Source organism: Zingiber officinale, chromosome 5B (genome assembly GCF_018446385.1).
Source record: "Zingiber officinale cultivar Zhangliang chromosome 5B, Zo_v1.1, whole genome shotgun sequence".
NCBI classification, from domain to species: domain Eukaryota; kingdom Viridiplantae; phylum Streptophyta; class Magnoliopsida; order Zingiberales; family Zingiberaceae; genus Zingiber; species Zingiber officinale.
In genome coordinates this window covers 120,657,346-120,678,200 of record NC_055995.1, presented here as the reverse complement: position 1 = coordinate 120,678,200, position 20,855 = coordinate 120,657,346, and the positions used below count along the sequence as shown (strand labels likewise).

The window sequence follows — 20,855 nt, the reverse complement described above, 5'->3', positions numbered from 1 at the left end:
AGAATAACGAATATTGAATCGTAGTAATTGATTAAAAAAATATGATCAATTAATTTGAACAACTAAAAAAATAAAAAAAAAACCTCTCCCTCTCTCTCAAACAAAACTATGAATCAATAGTAGGAATTACTTTTACTTTTCCCTCTAACTATAATATATATATATATATATATATATATATATATATAATATTAACTAATATATGGATCAATCTGTTATAAGCTAATTGATTAGAATATTAGACTTTTACCAAAAAAAAAAAAAAAACCTAGGTAAGCCCCGACAACACAATTCTTTTTAACAAGTTTTCATTAAAAAAAAAATCATCTATACAAAAAACAATTGATCGACCAATTTGAACCGGCGGTTTTAATTGAGTCATTGAACTGTAACACAATTCTTTTTAATAAATTTTCATTAGAAAAACTCATCTATAACAAAAAAACAAAGACCAATTTAAACCGGTGGTTCCGATTAATTGGACCATTGAACCATAACTAAAGTCCAGCAACCAGGTCAATGAGTAACAGGCCCATTGACCTGGTTACGGGCCTGGGTCTGGTTCAGACCAGACTGTGGTCAGGTCTACGTTAGCTCCCATACTCCGTGCATCACATCAGCCAAGCTGACCAAAATGAAAGAGTGAGCAACATTAAGTAAATGAAATATGATAAATTAATTGGTAAACAATGTAGTTGCACAACACTCATTTGGAAAACTGAGCTGGAATCAGGCTTTAACAGCTATCAAAATAGATCGAAAATGGCTGCAGAAATACCAGAAGATTATTTCAGCACATCATGCATATATTCATCATGCTAGCTAAGATCTCACGAGTAGTAACTCTGTATTACAAGAGACGGGAACATGCTTCTGTACAACATGATAAATAAACTGATCCATCAGCCCTCTCCAGCAAACTACATTCCGATGGTCATCAATCAGGGAAAACAATAAAATACCGAGGGGCTGATCACGCTATACAAATTCCTCACAAAAACAAATAAGACAGAACTGAAAGACATTAGTGACAAGAATCGAGTGAAGCACCAGATCTTGCCTGAGAAATTCTGTTTGCGTAGATGGTCACCAGTCGTAGCTGCGTGCTACTAAGGCCCTCCAAATAAGGTACAAATGACTTCCCCAATATGATATAGATTTCCACCAAACAGAAAACAACAGTCTGAAAAGTATTTAGTAGAGAAACATGTCAGATAATTATCAACAAAAAGTAGAATATAGAACACAAGGCATCATCCCCAGAAAAAGAGCAACGAACAGATTTATCAAATGAAAAAAAAATAATCTAGAAATCCTATTTTGCATTCTGAAGAAGAGATTTAGGAGCTGGAAACCATTACACTTCTATTCTAAAAATGTTATGGTGGCCCAAACCTAGTTTGATCTTCCCAGTGTAAAAGATGCCTAGGTACAGTTACGTAGATCTTTCTTTTTCAAGTACAATGTCATTTTTATAAGCAACTAATAGTCAAGTTAAAAAGACTAAACCTAAGGGTGCGTTTGGTTCAAGTTATCGTATATAACCTTGGTTATGTGATTACTTGATAATCACATAACCAAGGTTATGAGTGAATAAAACATAATCTTAATCTTGTTTGGTTCAACTAGGTAATGATATAATCTAACTTGACATTTACTATATTACCCCTTGTTTAATTATATGAGTAATTTTGTAGAATAAATAAAATTAAATTAATAATAATAATTATATATTTTTAAAATATAATTAGATATGTAATTAACTTATTATATATATTTTAAATTTATATATATTTATATATGTGATTAAAATTTTTAATTATTTTAATAGATTTTATTTCACTAGATTCCTCCCCAATTTTTGTTCGCCGACAGCTTCTCCCCAAGCCGTCGGTGCGCCTCCGCCCACACCCCTTCCTGCGCTTCACCCTCCACAGCTCCTCCAGCGCTAGCCGCCGGTTGGCCACCTTCTCCTGCTGCTTTGACTCCACTACGGCGGCGCCCTGTAGCACCGCGGTGGAGAGAAGCGACAAAGAGCTACCTTTCTCCCCCGGCAGCGGCTGGACTTCGGGGATCTCTAACACGCCGCTCCGGCGCTCGAATACCTCCGATAAACTTATAAAGGCGCCGCCTTTCCGGTCCTCCACCACACGAAGCTGCTCCAACGATCGCGGAACAAGGAGTCCCTCGTCGACGGCGCCGCCTCCCCTGACGACCGGCAACTCCGCACCACCGCGCTCAGGTCCCAGTTGTCGTCCTCCATCTCCGCCACCAGGATAACCCCACCGTGACCCGAACGCAGCAATATATAACCGCGCCGACACGTGCGGCCAACGGCGTTGACCAAAGAACGAATATTGCAGGTCGGAGGGGCACGATCGCGCGAGGGGCCATGATGAAGATGACGGGGAAGACCGGCATCGACGCCGGCGGGACCGTGAGCCTGCCTACGCGCGTGTCCATCGTCTCTGCCTGCTGCACCGAGAAGGTCGAGAGCTGCGTGAGGGGGACCGAGAAGGTCGAGAGCTGCGTGAGGGGAGAAGGATATTTTTGGAACAAATTATTGATAACCCTGGAATAACAGAAAACCTAACATTTTCAAGGTTTTCTGATTCCTGGTTCTATTCCCTAATTGCTGATGTGGCAGGAATATTACATTACCAGGTATCAGCAATTACTTAAACCAAACAAGGTTATCATTGATAACCAACTAAGGTTATCAATGATAACCCCGAACCAAACACGCCCTAAGTCATTTTTGCTTGGTTATCACAGTATGAATATTAGCAGAATTATTTTTATGCAAAGTGACCTATCATGCAATCTTTTTTTTTTAAAAAAAAAAGTTATGCTAGCATATATATAGCAATGGAAAAAGGTTATAATAAGCATCAGAAAGAAGCCACGTGTGCACATGCTGTACACAGTGGGAAAAAGCCACCTTTCTCAAGTCTGGACTTTGGTTTCCAAATGCATCAAACAATGCTGGCAAAAATGAAGGCAAATGCTGCATCAAATCTTCTCGAGGAAGCCGTCCGACAATCTGCAACAGATAAGGCATGAGTAAATCCTCAGCATTGTTAATTGAATCACCAAAAAACAAGAGTTGAACCAGCTAAATTGATCTTATCCTATTACCGAACTATATTGAAGGTATGTTCGAGAAAAAAAAAATGCACCATTAGGTGTTGTTGCACAAGGACATGACAAAAGCTGCATGAATGGCCACGGCCTCTACCACCATAACTGTGGTGGACATTTTCCACAAGGCATGTTGCTATTTACTAAGGTCTACAGATTCTATTTATCTATGTGAGAATAATTTTCAAATAGATGCCTTTTGCATAATTGACTAAACTTGTCTATCTGCAAAAACTTTCATTCATTTTAAACATGCTAGCAATAAATTTTGTTGCCGACTTTTAGCGATGCTAAATAACTGTTTCTAGCTAATGAGTTCATTTCATTTAATGATAAACGAATAGTCCACAACTTGAATTCTTAGTATAGTATATTTACACCAATCTACTAGTCTTTAGATACATCAGTTATTTTGCTAAAATTTCTAGTAATTATAACCAAGGTTTAAGTGTTATATTGTGCCAAAGTTGGGTCTCCAACCACAGCTATATGTGGTCACCATGTTATGTTCCGCTAAGTGCTAACACTCTGCATGCATTGACACATTTCCAAGCACATGATAGTTTTAATCTAATAATCCTCATCCATTGAGCTTGTTTACTTCCAAAGGTAAGGCTATATGCATTAAAAAGTCGCCTGAAGTAACATTTTGAAGCAACAAGTTACAATATATTGCAAGCATCTCTTCTAGTCTCAACTGATTACACCTTACTAATAAGGAAACAAGTGCATTGGATGAGAGTATGATTTTAAAGTATCATTTTGTGCAAAGTCTCAATCCTCCATTGAAATAATACATTTTCACTTGATACGTTTCAACATGTACCAAAGCTTACCTTGATGAGTTTAGATGTTTTTAGTACTTTATAATCTTTCGCTTACTTTATGTACTTCGGAAAACAAAACAATTAGATAGTCAATTGAAAAAAATACAAAACTATATTGAGTCAATACTTGACTCGCTAGCATCAAAATGAATTCAGAAGAGTTTGCTACACCAAAGGATCCCAAGCGTTGACATGGTGATACTCATTGGCACGACCAGCACGAGTGATATAGGAAAGGTCAATCAAAATCAAATTTTGATAATTTACAAGCACAAAGTCTCAACTGTACCACCCCATGAGATTTCAAACCATGATTACTATAATCTAACTTGACCAGAACTAGTGATTTTGATGACAATATCCATAAGAACTTGGGGTTCAAAGGGGTTATAATTTTTTTTTTTTTATCAACTATCAAATCACTAGAAGACAATTGGCACACGCACAAAAAATCCTTCTTGTTTGTATGCTCTGTAGATACAAGCCAGTAACTTATAGCCCACAATTCACCTTCAATTGCCAAGTCCATCTTTTGAGTCACATCCACCTGTAGGGGTGTTCTTGCAGTCAAAAGATAAAAGAGGCACCTAAGAAAATTTTACTCAGATTGAAAAGTCACTTATCTTCTTTATGTGATGAAGCATCACTAATCTTCTTTAGCTGGTTTACAACAATTGGAGATCAAAGGCGATCAACTTGACTAACAATCTTTGAATTTAAGATATATTTTGTACAACTTGTATGCTTTATGATGTACATGGACTTCATGCATTGTATCTAAACCATTAATAAATATTTACTTTTACTTAATCATGTCAATTTAGCATACAGTTTTGTTATTTATCATTCCTTTATAATCTGAAATGTGAAAAGAAATAAAATGAAGAAAGAAATGAAAAATAATGAAAAAAGGGGGAAGCTACATTGATGCCATGACTTTTGTATTTTTAGTAAACATAAAGTAATTCATACCACCTTAATTTTGAATAGTTTAATAAACTTGAAATTGGAAGTTGACCACCTAATCCCATCACTGATTCAGATGGTATTCATTGAGTCATTGTTCCCCCATAGTGGAGTGACAGTGTTGCTATTTGCGTAGAATACCAAAAGAAACCAAAAGGCAGTTCACAGAGCAAATATTAAGTTTGCCAAGGAAACAAATAGTTTTATGTTGAGATGCTGAGAGCATACGATGAAAAGCCAAAGCTTAGGGCACAAGAGAAGATACCTTGGTTAAGCAGTTGATACAAATAACAAGGCTCTTTTCATCATTGCTGACTAATAAAGGAACTATAACCTGCAGAGAAAGGAAATGGTTGGATAACAATGTCTAAGATAGAGACTAATTTACTTAGTAAAATAGTTTCCAAACATGAATTGTCTAACTTAGCAGTTCATACACTTAGGAATTTGTATGGATCAAAGCGTGTCAAGATAATATTCAGGCATTGATTTGCTTCATTTGAAACCTGCAAGAAAGCAAAACGAAAAGCAAAGATAATAAGCTTAAATGTTGCAAAAACAGTTGAGAAAAGCCCCGTGCTAATGCTATAAACTGTCTTTTTATTAGACTTGACACTAAAAGCTCTGTATACAAATCTTGGTAGTATTAATACAAAGAAAAGTATAAACCGAAGTCACAGTTGATTTCTTGGGACTTGAGTCAGTTTAACATGGTCTGCTCGACAGCACAGGGTGGGAAAGAATGTTAAGGATACGAATAGTTCCCACTTGCATTTTTCATCGCACACAACTAGTAACTAGTAAGTATTATTCAATCACACTCTAAAAAGAAGTATCTAAAGAGAGAACAAAGAAAGAATTCATACCTTCGCAACCTCATCTTTAGACGCATGAATCAACTTCTCAGTGACAACATCAATAGAATCTTCCATTGCACTTTTCTGTGAGTAAATGAACAAAGAAAGAACATTTAGATAGTAAGACAGTTCAACAATAAGGATATATGAAGAGAATAGAATAAAAAAGGCAAGACCTGATTGTCAAGCATTCTAACAATCACAGAAAGAGCCAGCTCCCGCATCAAAGGATCTGAATGATCAAACACCTCAAGCACAGCTGTCAAGATCTGATCGAAATACTGCAAAGAGATACATTACACCAAAAACTTAAAATGCATATAAGCTTGTCACATTTATTAATGAGAAAAGGAAGATCCATAACAATACAACATAAAAGATCATAATAGTAACCCAATCAACAAAAAGTGTGCTCCCCAACAAACCTAGTTTCAAGCTTTACCACAGTGAAACACTCATGGTTGCTCGAAAGAAAATAGTCAGAATAACAACCACTAAAAAATGAAATGCTGCTTCCAAATGATTGGATTATGTTGTATATTTTTTTCCCATATGTCATGTAACTAGCACTATCATTACCCTCCTTGAAGTCTCATATTATAGTGTCATATGAGGGAAGATTTCTACTAGAATGTAATTCAACAATAATAGAACTTCCCAAGTTAAAGGAGCACACCACTTCTGTCATGAATGAGAAGTCATCCACTTTCACACAGAACAGAAATGTTCATGCCCATTAGCCACCAGACCAACAGATTATGCTTTAGAGCTTTTCAGTTAGGATATCATAATGATTGTATATTCATAAGTGTTCTATTACAAAACTTTTTGGAAAACTTTATTTTCAGCATTAATAAAATAAAACTTGTACGCATGCTCTTTGAGTCCCAAAAGGCAATCTTCAGGGAGAAGTTAAAAAATAAGAGAGGTGATTTCAGGATGAAGAGGAACCTATGTACAGTTTTACATTTCTAGAGAAGGTAAACAAACACATGTATATTTTTACCAAAAAATTTTTAATGATCGATTTGTTTGGTGTACCATACAGGTTCATTGGCCAATCGAAACTCTTAGGGATTTCAAAGCACCTCATTAGTATGAATTAACATTGATCCCATATCATCTTTTATTTACATATCATTGAAGGTCAACCTCTAAGAATTAACAACCCTGAGGCTGCATGATGCTAAGATTCTACTTCTCTAAGTTTGATGCATTGTTTCAGCAAAAAATTTCACCTAGTAAAACAAAATAATTGTAGGCAGGAAACAAGGGTTATCAGGGAATAGAAAACGGTGTCTACCTTTGCCCAGACAGAATTATCATTCTTTAGTGAAATTTCCGCCAGCTGTTGCAAGGTGTCACATTTCTCTGAACTCGAGCTTGCATCATTTACATTACAAATCTTCAAACAAAAGGAAGTTAAAATGATCCAAATTAATTATCCCTTATACACACATTTTTTACCCTAAGTTGCTGGTTTGCACTACTTTAATGATAAGACAAAATAAAAGAAGGACAAGACAAGTGAAAATTCCAACATATTCTATGCATACCTGATGAAGAAGTCCTGGAATGCTAGGTCCCATATCTCCTTCTAGGTTAGATTTTGAAAAATTAAGCTTATTATGGTTCATTTCAGGATCTCTACAAACTTCACTTCCATGATTCATATCAATGGTCTTGTGTCCATCACAACTGATTAGTTCACTCACATCTAGACGTGGAGTTAACAGAGAATTCTCATGCTCAATGCTATAATTTGTTTTCAGCAATGAATTAGTCACCAACCTGCCTTGAGATGAAGGATCAGAAGTGCAAGCATCAACATTCTGAGAAGGATGATGAGACTCATCAGAAGTTGCATGAATAGTGTAAACATCAAACTGCATCAACTGCTCGGTTGAAGTCCACTTCCTCTCACCTTCACCATCAACTGAACAGGCTGAGTAATATGCACAATGAATACCTCCGACATAACCTTCCTCAGAAGTTCCAACATCTGATTGGTCATAAAAAGATTTTGAACGCTGACGTTCTTTCTTATTCTGCAAGAAGTTCATTAACTCAACCTCTATACGAGGAGTATACTGCTTAAGTTTTCGTCTTAACAAGTTCTGTTCTTCAACAGAAAGACTCAAAATGAAATTCAAGACTCGAATTGCATCAAAATGGGAATAAACTGAAATGATTCCAGATATGGATGCTTCCTTCAGCCTTATATTTTTGTCATTTACCAAAGGCAATAACTTAGCAAGCCATAACTTAAGAAATCCGTTGTTACTGTAACCATCAGAATTTATTGTATGTTTATTAAAGGAATTATTCGCAAACTGAATGACAACCAATTTTGCTTTAGGAGATCTCTGCTCATCCAAAGAGCGGACAAGAGCAGGGAGAAGAGAATCAATGTTGTACGTCTTACCAATTATCTCAAGTGTTACTGAACATGGTTGCCTTACCAGTTCCTTTGGATCAATTAATCTAGCAAAAACACGTGGTAATGTTCTTTCAAGATAATTCTCAAAAGGCTTTCTGCAAGTTGAAATAATTTCAGCAAGGGTTACAAAGGTTGCCTGTGCAACTTTATGATGAGGGTCATCCAAATATCGGAAAAACAACTTCATAACCTTCTCAAAATTCTGTGTTACCTCCAAAACACCTTTTGGACCTTGCTGCAACAAACTCCAAAGGTAATTGAATGAACAAACCCTAGCTACCCAATCTGAACTTGGGCTTAGTCCCTCACTAAGTGCATCACCAAGTGTTTCTGAACCATCTATATAGCTAGACATTTCACTTGCTAGGATTTGACTATCATCAAAACTATTTCTAGCATTTGCCACACCTCTTCCCGTCACTTGCTTTCTTAGAAGAGGCCGTCGAAAGTTGGGAACATAAAGATTCTGTGAATCCCTATGGCTAGAATCCATAGATGGTGTCTCCAGATTACATTTTTCTGTTTGGATACCCAGAAGTTGCCTAGTCAACTTGTGATCGACATTATCTTCACAAACACTTCCGTCTTGCAATCGTTCACATGATCGTTTCAAGTATGATGATGGCAAAGAAAGGGAATCAGATGTATCATGATAAAGGAAAGACAGTCTTGTTTGATCTCTAGATAATTGAACCTGACTGACTAGGTCAGACATATTTAAACCACCATTCCTGTTACCATCTTTTCCAATGTTTGTGATGGTTGAATCCTCCAATGGTGAACTTTGCATAGAAAAAGAATTTGAGGAAACACTGGTAGTGAGTGGCTTATCATGGGTAGATGGAGAATCAACGGCTGCACTAGGAACAAGATGAGGTAAGATAACTCAGCCCTTGCAATTTTGCCAAACATAAAAAAGTTCAATAAAGAGTGAATTTATCTAGCTCTGACTATAAGAAAACAATAGTTAAACCCAAATGACAGCATCTCAAGGATACCTAGATCCAAGCTTGTGGAGCATGCAGCAGTAAGGGTTTTCTTCTCAGACATGCTAATACCTTTCAGTAAACTTTCAATAGCTAGAACCTTCTGTTTGCTAGCATGAAGCACACTCTCTAGGCTTCTCTCCGAATTTTTTTACAAGTGATTTGATTTTGACACAAGGCTAGATGAGAAACAGATCCCTGACAAAATAGCTGAAGTCTTATCCATTGCAACAAATGCAGAGATACTACTAGGTATGCTTGTACTCATGGATTGAGATGGAGATGAGATAAGTGTGCTCCCTTTTTTTCAGGAGAGAGAGAGAAGAGAAGAATATCGCCTACTCCTCTCTCTTCATTCAACATCTCTGGAATTTGTGTCAGTGTGTCAAAATCAAAAAAAAAAAAAAAAAAAAAAGATGACTAAATATATAACAGTAGTACACAAAACAACAAACATCAAAAAAAAAAAGAAGAACTAGAACTGGTTTGTGTGACAGGATCAAAAAATAAAAAAAAGCCGCCTAGACCTCTCTTGTGTTTGTTTTAGCAGGTTCGAGCAGGTTCGAGTTGTTCATCGCACACAGACAAGACAGCAAGCCAAAACAAAAGGTCAAACATCAAAGAAGAAAAGTAAAACCAACCTTAATTAGCTTGTTGTAGATGATTGTTTGTTGTTGATCAATAATTGCAATAAATCTAAAACTTCTGCTAAACAAAACTGGTTAAAAAAGGTTAAAAAAATCTAAAATCTGAGTAATTCTAATAATTCATCAAATTTCAAGAAATTCAGCAAAATTAAAGAGGGTCTCAGACTGAGACAGAGTCTCAGAGTTCAACAGATGGTGTAAGTAATGTGTAGTGATGTTAGTAGTATTTCTCAGTTTCAAACATTACAGCTAAAAGCACAGAAGCTAGCTAGCATAAGGCGTTAGCTTTTATATTCTATAAATATACTAATTTTCTGAATTGATTTTTTTACTAATTCATTCTATGTTTATAAATGATCAGATGATGTTCTTGAGGGGAAAGGTAATCATACTGTCAAAAAATCAAGCGCATGTGCAATCTTACAGCATCTTTTCCTAGATCAGGCAGATGTGTTGTCCTGATCAGATATCATGTTGTACTCTGCAGTGGTTGATTCAAAAGAGCTAAGCCCCCTAAACCCTAGCCCCCTAGCGAATTCCCCCAGTGCCGGCCATCGAATTCCGCCCATGCGCTCACATGTAATCGAAGTTGCGCGCCGCCAGCTCATCAAGTGATATTTGCCTTGACTTAGTGAATTTCGAACTAATATTAAATATAATAAAATATAAATAAAATAATAAAATATATAAAATATTTTTTTTTTTAAATTTTTTTAAAAAAAAAAAAAATTATAATAATTCATATTTATATTCTAATATTTTTTATTATTTTAAATTTCATTTAAAATTTTTAAAAAAATCTAATTTTTTTTAATAAATTATATTTATATTATGATAATTTTTTTATTTTTTACTGTTTTATTAATATTTTTTAAATATATATTATTTAAATTAATAATTAATTAAATGAATAAATAATTAATTTTATTTAAAAATATATATTTAATTATTTTTCTAACCATATTAAGTTGTTCAATAATTGAGAATTTATATAAAATCAATATACAACTTATTTTTAAATTATAAACAATAATTATATTTATCTAATAAGTACTATATATAAATAAAAAAAATACCGAAACCGTTTCGACACGGCACGATATAATACCGAAACCGTATCGTTCCGATCTAGGACCGAAACTGTATCGTTTCAATCTGGACCGAAACCTCGGCACAAGTTGAAATTTTAAACCATGGTTGCACCCCCCATTCGGAGGAAAAATTTCTACAAATACGTCATAGTTGGGAATCGAACCGCGAGTACCTGGGTGACAACTTGGGCGCCCTACCGCTGCACCATAGTCTCAGGGGCTCCTAAGATGCAGTAATGTAGGTTAGCCTGGTTGTTTATTTATTTTGATTCATGATATGATATAGTTATTTATCACTTGTAGCACTGGAACACATTTACAATGTAGATAATTTGGCTTTCCTTCTCAATTCTGTCAGAACTGTACATATTATCCATATATGGGTACCTACTGGCAACCAAAATGTTAGACCATGCATGGGATTGCATCATTGCACTGAACATCAACAAAGCGGCTGTCTGAATGTAAGCAATGATTGTTTTGTCACTTAACAGAGTCAACTGGAAAATCAAATACAATATCTTACCTCACTCATTGCATCAGCTACACAGCATTTGATCAGATCCTCATATAAATCAGCAGAACGTTGAAGTTCTGGAGCATCAGCCCAGTACTCCAGTATCAGAAGCGCATATTCGCAACACCTAGTAAAGCAAACATAAAATTTCAAAGAACAAAGAGGTACATACAGGCAGTCTAAGCCATTGCTACTCACCTAGCACGAAGAACTGAACTTTTGTCATTCTTTGCAGCATCAGCTATTCGAGGTAGCACACGAGCAACTTTGCAGTTACGCAACATCTGAGGAATTGATAGATTGGCAGGAGAGTAAATAAGCAGTCAATCTCCCTAGTTAAACTGGTCATATTTCTAATCTGAAGTTTCAATCATGTATCATACTGTTTTAATGCAATTATCTGCAGACTCCGCAATCACAAGAACAGTTATCACAACAAGCTTCATAAGTACCTGAAACGATTCATTAAGCAACAGTTACTTCTGTTATAAAGCCAACTTTATGGCACACAAAAGGGTGTTACCGGAATGAAGATCTCAGCACAAGCTTCAAAGTCATCCATTAGCTCTTTTGATAGTAAGCGCAACAAATGGCACGCCTAGATAAGAAAATAAAATCAGAAAATCATCTTATCCCATGCTACGCTATCTGAATATTTGTTAGGGCAAGCTTGCATAAACTATAGATTTATGGTTTAACATTTTAAGTCAGACTATGTTTGAATCATAATCAACCAAATTGCAAGAAAGTGTATGCCAAAACATAGAATTTGACTATGCTGCTTTTACTTGGAAGGGAAGTGAGAGGAAAATGAAGTAGTTTGAGCGAAGGCAAAAAGAAAAAAAAAAAAGATTTTCTTCTTTTCTATTGTATTTATCTTCTTTACTCAAACACAATGGGAAGAAAAGAAATAATATCTCGTATCATGTGTTTATTAGATACTTAAAATTTATTTCCCTCCATTTCGGCCCAATCTAGCAGAAACAAAATAAGAGGAACCATATGGAATTAAATTCCATTGTTCTCTTTACTTCCTTGCAAGTAAAGAAGAGAAAATGATTTCAAAAAAAGTTTCTTTTCTCTTCCCTCATATATCTGTCTAAGCAAACACATCATAAATCCCCATGTTCAGCAGAAAAAACAATGCAAAAAGGTTTACATTGCAATAGATAATCATAAATTTGCTGAACATAGAACTTTTCCCTGAAATAGAAACGACACAAAAAAGATGCATTTTTTCATGTTAACCATATTGAAGGAAATATATATATATATATACACATATAGTAATGGTGTAACTTGCAGGCAAGTAGCCCCCTATGCACATTAGAACAGAGAACAAAGGTTTGTTAACCAAACAAATCTCAAACATCATACTAAACTAAAAATTGACAAGAAGGACAAGAACAGCTATAGGTAAGTACCACAAAAAAAAAGTCATGCAAGAGTTTGATAAAAGATTATATGAAAAATGCCTTATTTTAACTAGGATCAAACAGCAAATGTGAACAGTGCTGGAGTATTCATTGGAATTATGAATTGCATTACTTTATTTTATTTGATTATAAATGTAAGGGACTAATCACAGTTAGGGGGATGCTCTCTGTTGCAACAAGTTTTTAAATTTTATAGTTAGTTCATAATTAGCATAAAGTTTTTAAAGACAGGAAACAACCACCTGGGTCAAGAATAAATTGATGCAATATAGGAAAACATTTTAATTTTATAGTTTGGTTTTCAAATTGATTCAAATTTTATTATTGACCTAAAAAAATTATTGTTCTGAATTATCAAGCTTATTTTCTCAAAATTGTGTGGTTCTTTTTAAGAGAAACAAAGAGTGTCTTTTTGATATTTGATGAAATAGAGTCGCCTTTTGATGATTCAGAAAAATGTCATTTTGATTTATATAGCTATCACTGGTAGCAACAACTGATGAGAATTAATATGATATAATGATTAGCATCTTCTCACTCCCTCCACCAAGGAACCAAAATGAAATACAAAAGTAGTTATAAAACTTTATATGGTTCAGCTGAGATCATAATATGAGTAGATAACAGTTCAAAAATCAAGAATAGTGAACCTGTTTCACGATGCTAGAACGTCGATCCAATAGCTGAGTATTAAGGGGAACAATTAGTTGCTTCAGGTGCGTAGGAAAGGATGTATAATCTGCAGCACCTATTAACATATCAAAATATTTAGTTCAGTGATAATGGAAAAAGGCAAAGGCAACTCCTATCGACAAAAAGAGAGGAGTTAGATCATGGATTTCTAGTAAACAAAGAAAAAAAAGTAAAGATGAAATACCTAACCAGATAGTAGTGTCTAAATTTTGCAGAATTAATTGCTTCAAATTATAAAATGATGAACACAATAATGACAAAATTGTACATTGCCTCATAGCATATATTAAAATTATTTTCTGTTATTTAAGGAATTTTGAAAATAGTAAAGACAGAGTTACCCTAGTGGTACAAAAAGAGGCTTAAGTAGTGATGGGAGTAAAGTCAAGAGCGAAATGGATAAAAATCTCTTGGTGAACAAAGTGAGATATGGTATCTCACAACGACTAACTTTGCCCAATTTAGTATGAAGGGTAAGATATGGTTAACAAAACTGTGTCCAATAGTCAAAATTTATGCACAATTTAGTTGGATCAACAATTAATAAAATGATGAGGGCATTTTTGGCACATTGGCCTGACATGTGGATTATCAAGGGATTATATTCCTCTTAAGAGCTTAATGGCTTCTCCTTTCCCAAAAGTCACCTTCAAGGAATAAAGATATCTTCTCTCCTTGCCGATGCAGGACTAAAACCCTCCTCGTCAAAAACTCCTACTGGGAAATCAAAAAACCTATATTATCCCAACAATCAACACCATTTGACAAGAGTGTGTTTGCACAACGACTTAAACATGTGAGTCACTCAAGATATTGTCGTCAAGATATGGCACCTTAAGGTTAAGGCTAGACATATCATGGTGCCTTATAAAGCCTGAGGTGCCATTCCTTTCCCATAGGAGATAACAACTCTAAAAAATATTTAAAGGCACCAGATCATATGACCATGTTAAGTAACCAACCTGACAGTTAAGTTTACAGAATGGCTTAACCATACAAAATTTGGTGTTTTGTTTAGAGAGATTAACATTTCTAAATTATTCCAAATGTTATAGAAAAAAAGTTAGACAAAACAATTGCTCAAAAGTACCCTCTTAAAAAAATAGCAACAATTTTGATAAGAAATTAAGCATGGATGTAATTAGATCATAAAAAATAATAACGAGTACTCAAACCTCCAAAAACAAGCCCTTCAACTTTTTGCATGGCAGCAATGCGAAATGACCAATCTTTCTCTGGCACAAGCGCAGATGCAATATTTTCAATTTCCTTAATGAGTTCCTTCTCCGAAAACACATTAATAGGGACCACAGGCTTTTCAGTAGAATCATTGTCACCTAAATTCATTCAAGATTAAAGCATAATAAGAACCTAAACAAATGGGAAAATAAACTCATAGGCAAATACCAAAAGACAACCTCGCATTTGATTCTTACTGGTAGAAGCACTGACAACATATCCCAGTTTTTTCTACCATCAATAATATGATGCAAGCAAGGGCAAGCAGTGCCCTTTAGCATAATAAAATATGTAAGATGATATAAATGCTGGAAGAAGACCTACGAATATAGGCAAGGATTAAGTGTGGAGTCAACCAGGTCGAAAACTAATCTTAGTGTTGTATTATCGAATGCTCTTAAACCAGAAAATGGAGGGAAAACAAAAGAATCAAAAAGGAGAAAAATAGAATAATTGAACAAAATACACCAGCCATCAACCCTTCAGGTCTGCTTTTTCACAAGAAATATATTATTGACAATTTATATTTTTCATATTGTCACTTGGATGATACAACCCACAAAAAGAGGGATCAATTCAAAAACATCTCTAGTTGCAAATTCAATTGAGAATTAGTTATTTTTATTTTCTTTAGAATCAGTTACTCCCTCTAAGATAAAGTGTTTCCTCTATGCTAAAATAAGTCGACTTCCTTGTTGGCAAACACCTTATGTACTCCAATAAATTTTGCCCTATGAGTCTCTTTTGTGTCCGCCAAATTAATGAATACCTTTGGAATTTAGAGGTTGATTACCTCAAAGTGATCATTCCCTTTTCCCTTCCATTTCCCATGGAGTAAATTACTAGGATGAGCTCTTCAAGGGAATCACCCGCCAAACATCAAAGGTTATAATTTCATTAATTTGCTTATACAACAGATACAACACAACAACAACAACAACCAAGCATTTTCCCATTAGGTGGGGTCAGTTGTATGAATCCTTTTACGCCATTGAGCTTATACAACAGATACAAAGAGTGATAATTTAAAATAAATAAATAAATAAAAACAAAGATCATTTTTAAAAAAATCAATATATTTTGTCTACAAGGAAATAGTTCTTCCCAAAACAGAATAAAGGCAGTAACTTATTCTAGGAAAGAAAGAAGATAATTCTCAATTGATGGGCAAACCAAAGGGGTGGGTTCTAAAATTACGACTATCCCATCCTGTGAAAACAAACAAAACCTTAACAGGAGAGGGGGAAGAAAAAACTACTGCAGATCAAGACAACTATCAACCCATGACTGTTCCTGGTATGGAGATTAGAAACACAATAACCAACATCTTGCAAGAACAGCAACGATACTAGTTTTCTTTGATTCCTGAAATGATCTTCATATGTGTATGTGTGTGTGTGTGTGTGAAATTTGGAAACAATGGATGATTTAATGCGAAGAGCAACACTAACCATTAGAAACTGAGATTTCTCTATGAGCTATCTTGGCCTTTGGACTATTCTTCTTATGGTTTGCAGATGATGGCCTAATTTCAGTTGAAAAATAAGAAATTCCAACTCTATCTGATGGCTGAGGTTTTGGTTGTATTTGTTCTAACCTGGCATTGATTTCTTTTATCTGCAAGAATAAATAAATGTTTCAAGTGAAGATCATTTAACTCCCACTAGCATAAAAAATCCTCTCATAAGTTAACCCTTATAGACTTAAATTGCAAACACTAAATTCAGAAACTTCGTTCCAATCAGGAACCAAGCTTAAATTGGTTCAAAGCCTTTGACAGTTACCATGGAGGAAGGAAGATGGTGACGGTGTAATTCCTCACGAAATTGAGGCCCAACTTGTGCATACATCTCCTACAAGCAAGCCACTGCAACATCAGTTGTTGGAAGCATAATGTATTTGTATGTGATCATGCCCGCACTTACAAGATAAGAAAATAGAAAAGGAGTGAGTTTTGTTTCATCGAACAATAATTTATTACAAACCTTTTCTCATCAAGAATTTGCTAATCATCAGATCATACTTGTCCAATGGCATAAACCACAGTGTTCCAAATGATTTTAAAAGGCATACAATACCACCTGTTATAGTTGGTATTATCAGTTCAACAGGAATTGATAGGGTGAACACCTGAATTAAAATACTCTGCCTGTGTAATTGCATTTAAGGCAGTAGTGTTGTATTCTAGTATGTGCTATGTATTGCTGGTATAAATACATTGCCTGTAACAAGTGACACCCACTTCCAACGGTTATAGATAAACACAGAGAATTTGATGATTATTTAGATATTTTTTCTTTGATAGTTAGTTTCACTATATATACTCTGGAGTCCAGGCCGCCTGATTTAACTTCCTTTTTCTTTTTTGTATGCCCTCCACTTCTACTCTTTTCTAGGTGGTTTCCTTTAAGAAGTCAAAAGTTTATATCCTGCTTGTCATCTTACTACAGGGATGCAACAAGTGAAAGTGACTCGTGAATTCCAACCAATGTAAGTGACTCAGTGAATATATGCATTCTGCGACATACTGCAAACAAGGCTATAATTTGTCAGTGGCTACCGCAAGGTCATCAAATGTTCTAAAGTTTCTATATTTTGTCCCTCCTGAGAGCAGGCAGACACCACCTAATGGTTGCCTTTTCCCTTCTTCAGTTGCCACCTCCAATCACTCTTCTAATTGAAGACAGCCACCATCCTCTCCTAATCCCAACCCACCGACTGATGACCCACACCACACAGCCTTCCCCTCCCAAACACTATCAACTTTTTTAGTTGAAGAGTGTGTAGCATTTGCAGGGTGCTGAAATTGTGAAAGATGGCCTTGAAAACACTTGCACAAAGAAATCCCTCAAATGACTACATTACCATGTGGTTTTTACAGCAATGTTATCAGGAGAATGTTAATAATCCTCAGGTAGATTGGAATATAACTTGAGGATCCCTGATGAAATAGTGGTGCACAGATGAGATAATAATGGATAAGCAGAGGAGGACCCAAAAAAATGTAATAACCTGTATATCTCAATGTGCTTCTTTTTTGTGTTGCAAATTATGGCAATGTATAGAATTACCAAACCACTCAATGTATGGAATATAAAGGGGGTCTATGGATTATTATTATTTTTCTTCATTTTGCATATAAGCCCAATTGTTGCCCTTCTACTCCTATATTACATAACATACTTGGCCGTGAATTTAAGTAACAAAAATTGACACGTTGCTTTAGTCTCAAATCAGATGACAGATTATAAAGAGATTAGCACAGTATCTAACCTCAATACATGAAGTAGCAGCTTCTCTTACACCCTGATTAGAATCATTTAACAACTGCAAAACCTGCAAACAGACAGGAAACAATAAATTAATTAACCTCTGAAATTCAATGCGAAGATGCAAGCATTGAAAAATAAAGAATGCCTTTCAAGATCAAAAACTACTCATACAGGAGGTAGAAGAACTCGCTGAAGAGGTAGTTCAGTCGAAGCAAAAAGTCTGATGGCTGTAGTGACAGTCCGTGCAAATTCTTCCCTCACTCTCCAACTTCTGTGTGTCCAGGCATAACTACCGACTCTTTCGACAATGATAGTTGGGGATGATACCTAACTTGCATGTGAGCTTGACCTTGTTAGTCATTTAATCCCAAACAAGAAATGGGAAGCAGCAGCACCCACACAGTTTTGGGTCAACAAAATCTATTGCGAAGAAAAAACTAATAGGTCTTTTTAAAGGGAACAAGCAATAGGATATAATTACCATAAACAGCTATTTGATATTCAGAAGAAAGAGCTGATGGAAAAATTAAAATGAAAGTAGAGAATAGAACATTCTACTCGTTCATATAAAATGTATTAAAACGGACTTAAAATCTTTCAAGTTCAAATAAGAAACAAGCTCGACAAAGAGGCAGCATCGAAAGTGTTGCTCAATAGTCGCAAACAAAAAAAAAAGGAGTAACATATCGATTGATCTCCTTTGAAGAAGAAGAATACTCAATGATCCGAGTGGAATTGTCGAAAAGTAGTAATTCGCTATTTATGTAGAGAATAAATAGATGCAATCATGAATCCGACGATATAGTGCACAGGCACACCGCACACACAACGAACACTTCCGGGTAGTACATGGCACAGAGCAACCAAAGAACTAAAGAAGTTTCCGACATAAGAAAATGAAGGTTTCACAGAGAACTTCAACCTCCATAAGAGTAATCAAAAGCTGCCTGGCCGCGTCACGCACTGACTGTTTCCCATCTCCCAGCCTCTCCACGACGGCCGGCACAAGGCCATTGAAATGAACCTTCAAATTCTCTCCAGAGAGCACAGCCGCGGCGGACAGCGATTGGAGCGCTCCCTGGGAAACGCGGAAATTGCTGTCCTTAAGGAGATCAATGCAGGCATCGACGAGGGCAGTGACCTCGCCGGCAGAGAGACCCCTGGTTGTGGCTTCCAAAACCTGGCGGAGCCGCTCCACCCCAGCCATCCGCTCCTTGGCGTCCTTGACCCGCACCATCTCCAACGCCACCTCCATCGCAACTCAGATCCCGAGCAACAAAAGCTCCGGCCCACGACGACAAGCAGTCGGATCTGGCGAAAACTCGGCGCAAAACTTTTTCCAGCGTACCGACCGTTCCAGAGCGGGCGATTAAAAGCGAGTCGGTGTAAAATAAAATAAAATAAAAATAAAATGAAACTGCTCCAAACGTACAATTTTCTACTATAATTTTAACCAAAATGACGGTAAATAAAACGAAATCAGTCGATAGTAAACTAAATAAGTTTAAATACATAAAATTAGTTCATTAACTCATGAACAAGTTTTATAAATAATTTTATTTATTAATTTAGATAAAATATAATTATACTTTTATTTTAATTTAAATATATAAAATTTATAAATATTTACAGTTTACTCGATAAATAAATAATAATTTTGATCATAACTAAACTCAACTAGTTTTGATCATAACTAAACTCAACCACATAGCTTAACAATGGATAAGAATATGTCACCTTATATCTACATCGCATGATGATATTTGCGATCGGTTTAGATGTTACATATGTTGATGCAAACTTGTGAACCAACTTTCATAATTTGTTCCCGGCGGCCTCCTAACGTTTGGATTACCTTATTAAGCATTAATCATCTCTTATAGCATCATTTTGTGGGCACCTACTTGCACTTTATATACAATAAACAAGTAGTTTAATTATAATAAAAAACCATCTCTGCATACTACAAAAAAGACAGGTTAAATTCTAGTATATTTGTTATTAGCGTGGTTGGCTGTGGATGCACCAAAGAGAATAGAAGATAAAGCAATGGCTAGGAAATTCATTAGAACGATGATTGAATCAACTCACCAACCTTACCTTCTAAGGAATCACTTTGTGTCAATCGTTTCTTTGTGTAATTGTCTTGGAGAAGAGACGTCACCACATCAATTAATTGTCTAAATTGGACTTCTGTTCAAGAACAATTTAAATCGGTAGCAGTGATGGAATGGTTTCTTTGTGTAATTGTCTTGGAGAGGAGACATCACTACATCAATTAATTGTCTAAATTGGACTTGTGTTCAAGAACAATTCAGTATAGTGATAGAATGTGATGTGAGTTTTTGTATTTTGATTAAAAATGTTTGAGGATTAGTACCTGATGCGAATGGAAGTAGGTCCATGTGACGGGTTTTTAACTTGGTCAACATAAGAGTCATATGGTATGACTCGAGATTTGGTTAATATAGACGTCACATGATATGTCAACTGCTGAGCTGACTCAACCAATCGAGTGTCGATCTCTTGATTTCCTAAGCCGTCTAACTCAATCGACCTCCCGACTTTTATAGTAGCCTGATTTGCCGAGTTGATTGAATCAGCTGAGTCACTGGCCTTCCGACTTCCTCAACAATTTGACCTACCGAGCCGACTCGATCAACCGTGTAATCAACTTTCGAGCTAACTTGATCAGCCAAGTCACTGACTTCCCAATCTACCGACGTATCATACGTCGAGGCAG

At 35.7% G+C, this 20,855-nt stretch overlaps 1 pseudogene; it reads right to left on the bottom strand.

Moving 5' to 3' along the window:
• Window positions 1–775: 775 nt before the first annotated feature.
• On the bottom strand, window positions 776–19,512 carry LOC121985643 (annotated as a pseudogene).
• Between the last annotated feature and the right edge of the window lie 1,343 nt (window positions 19,513–20,855).